Source organism: Agelaius phoeniceus, chromosome 2, assembly GCF_051311805.1.
Source record: "Agelaius phoeniceus isolate bAgePho1 chromosome 2, bAgePho1.hap1, whole genome shotgun sequence".
Taxonomy (NCBI): domain Eukaryota; kingdom Metazoa; phylum Chordata; class Aves; order Passeriformes; family Icteridae; genus Agelaius; species Agelaius phoeniceus.
The window spans coordinates 4805279-4809069 of NC_135266.1; positions in this window are offsets into that span (position 1 = coordinate 4805279).

The window sequence follows — 3791 nt, forward strand, 5'->3', positions numbered from 1 at the left end:
CACTTCCTGGGACGGGCCCGTGGGTGGGTTTTGCACGGCTCCTTTGGCTGGCCCGGGATGGAGCAGCGGGGCAGGTCCCCGGTTGTAGCTGCCCCGGGGCGATGCTCGCTCCCGGGAGGGGAGCGCCGCGCACGCTGCTGAGCTGGGACAAATAAACTGTGACAAATAAACTGGGACAAATAAGCTGGGACAAATAAGATGTTAAATAAAGGACAGGGAAGCGCCAGCCACCTCATTCCTGCCTTTTCTCCTTCATTCCTGCCTTTTCTCCTTCATTCCTGCCTTTTCTCCTCCCCCTGCCCAGGGAACCGCAGCGGCTCTCTGTCCCTCCATCCCCTGATCCCAGCCCGGAGTGCGGGACTCCGGCCAGCCTGCCCCAGGCTGCTGCTGTCTGTGTGTCCTGGCATGCTCTGAAGCAACAGTTTTTAGTCTCCGAGAACTCAGACATCTCTGGGTTTTAGTTGCCCGTGGGGTTAGAAGCTTTGATGATGCCAGTGCTAGGATCCCTCTGTGGATCTAATTGCAGGGACCACAGGACTCCCAGAATTGTTTTGTTTGGAAAAAACCTCTGAGATCATCAAGTCCAGCCTCTGGACAATCTCCACCTTGTCAACTAAACACCAGCACCAAGTGCCATATCCAGTTTCTTGAACACCTTCAGGGATGGGGGCTCCCTGGGTAGTCCTCCCAATGCCTGGCCACACTTTGAGTGGAGAAATTCTTCCTGATTCCAACATAAACCTCTCCTGGTGCAGCTTGGCTGTGGCTTCTCGTCCTGTGCCTTATTCCCTAGGAGCAGAGCCTGACCTTGCCTGGCTGCCCCCTCCTGTCAGGGAGTTGTAGAAAGTGAGAAAGTCCTCCCTGATCTTCATTTTCTCCAGGCTAAACACCCTCAGCTCTCTCAGCCACCCTTCGTTGGACTGACTCTCTAGATCCTTCACCATCTCCTTTGCTCTTCCCTGGACACACCTCAATACTTTTCCTGAATTTAGGGGCCCAAAACTGGAGCCAGGATTCGAGGTGTAGCCTCAGCAGTGCCCAGCATAGAGGGACAATCTCTGCCCTGGTCCTGCTGGCCATGCTACTGCTGACACAGGCCAGGTGCCATTGGCCACCTGGGCACACCTGGGCACACCTGGGCACACCTGGGCTCATGTCCAGCTGTGACTCAGACCAATGGATATGGGGTCTCACCCTGAGATGCTGCATTTGGAAGGAAGGAGCCTGCACCCTTTGGTGGGTAACAGGATTGGTGAAGAGGCTGTTCTGACCTGCATCACAACCTTCACACCACCTATCACAGGTCTGAAGGTTAATAAAGCTGGTCTTTGTTTGTTACTCCGAGTATCAGACTCGAGGGGATTGTTCCAGGCAGCCAGTGTGTGTCATTTAATCTGGCAGGTTGGGCAATAGATAGAGGACAATGTGTTTTAAAGCCAGGATAATAGCAGTTCTTTGCAAAGCTCTATTTAAAAAAGAGTCTACAGAGACATTTAATTACTTTCAAAAGACACAGGACATGAAGCCTGTTCTCAAGGCTTTATTCCACATGGATTTCTTCCTGCTTAATTTACTCTGGATTAAACTAAACAATGGCTTACTCTGAATGAGAACATCTTTGTATAAATAAATCAGGAATAAGAAACAGCTGTGTGCAGAGACAAGCCCCATGGGTCACCTCTATGACCCAACAGTACACCTCTATCTGGTCTCCTGCCCCTGGATACCATCCTGACCTGCTCCTTGCTGTCATTTGGGATTCAGCTCTCAGTGGGTCAGCCTGGACAGTGTGCCATGCTCTCAAGGAGCTCTGCTTAAACTGAAGGGATTTGGAGCACCAGGGCCCTGGACATTTCTGGAAGAGTGCACAACTTTGTCCACAGCAGATATTTTTAATTCCTCTAATGATACATTGTCATTCAAGCCCCTGTTTCACTGGGCAGATGGTGAAAGTTAAGCAAGACAAAGCCCACCCTGCACTTAGTTGGCAGTTAAATTTAACCAAAATTTGAATCGTGCACCTTCTGCCTCCACTGTGATTTGAGAATTAATCCAACAAAACACCAAGCAAGAACAGAGTCAGAGCTCATGACAGAGCATGGAAAGAGCTCATCTGAGAGAATTTCAGTTACTTAAATGCTTTCAAAAGGGGTAATCCTAAATAAAATTCACATTTAAGTTGCTTGGAGGACAGGCTTCCCAGGTTATGAGCTTTTTCTTGATGCAGTGTAGGAAGGCTGGAAAAGGACACCAGAAGACCTTGGTTCCAGAGGCAGGAAAAGAAGCCAGCAAGGGAATTCCAGAGCAGGCAGGTCACTGAATAAAAATGAATACATAAATAAATAGATTCATTAACTAATTAAAAATGTAAAATATCCTAACAGTTGGCCAGGCTGACAAACAACAGCGAGTACCAGGTTTATTGAGAACAAATCTCATGCAAGCAACCTAATTTATCTTTTTTGTGGCAAGATAACCAGTCTCATATCATTCCCTTTCTCCTGTGGGTGTATATTAGCAGGGGCACCACGGAGAGCTCTGTTCTTACTCTGCTTTGTTGTCTTGCAGTGTCTCCCAGTCCTTTCTGAGAACAGGATCCAATCCAGTTGGATCCAATCAGCTTGGTCCTTTTAGAACAAAATGCTTCTAAAGGGTTGCTTGGCATGAGTGAACCCAAGCAGCCTGGTGCTTCAGCAGGTCACAGGGCACCTTTGTCCTGCATGTTTGAGCTAAAACATTTTCCTTTTCCGTTCTGTGCACAGAGAGCAGCTGGCAACTAGGTAATAGCTTTAAAGTCGATATAAAACAGCACTAATTTGCAAAACTATTAAACAAAAATCCATCTATTTGTCCACTCTGCAAATATTTAGCTGTGTTGGTTTTGGTTTTTTTTTTTTCCCTACACAGATGGTGCAATAGTGCAGCTGGGTTGAGCCAACCCCAAGCTCTGGAGGAGGCTGCCATCCCCTTCTTGTGCTCCCATCCCCACGGCTGCGTTTGCACTCACGTGGCTGAACAGTAACTGGATCAGCTCAGTGATCTCACTGAAAAAAAACTCCCTTGGTTAGTTTGCAGCCAGATCAGAAAGCTGGCCTGACTTACCAGGTGCTCCTTAATGTCAACAGCAAGGCAGAGGAGTGGGCTGGGAGGAAACTGCCTCCACAGGGAGGTGATGAAAGGGGCACGGCTGGGCTGGAGGAGATGCTGGAGCTCCTTGCTGGTCTCACTTAAAGCACCCTCACCAACCATGGAGAAGTGTGGAGATGGAAATGAACAGTGGGAAGATGTGGGGGTGCCAGTTGTGGGTTTCTCTGGGTCTGCACTGAAGGCACTTGAGATGGTGTTTCATGTTCAGACTCAGGTGTTTATTATTTCTTATCAGTAAAACAGTCTCACTGCTGTGAGTTCTGCAGCTTTTCATTAGAAGGCACAAAATGGCAACAATCTCTTGGTACAAGGTCTTTTAAGACTAAACTATCCAATGAAGAATTGACACCTGGATTATTTTCCCTTTTAACCCAATAACTGATCCCAAAGAGCTGCAATGGGGACTTTTCTGCCCAATTACAAAATGCCACCCAAACCCATGGAGAAGGAGGAAGAAGAAGCATGAAGAAGAAACCCAGGACAACACCCTGTGCCCTCCATCTTGCTTCCATCCACAACACACTAAAAACCCCAAAACCTCAATTTCTCACCAAGTGATGCACCTACACTGCTCTCTATAATCTATTTCACACTTTAGTGGATTCCAGTCTATCTTGAAGTCTGGGAAACTTTCTCCATGAATG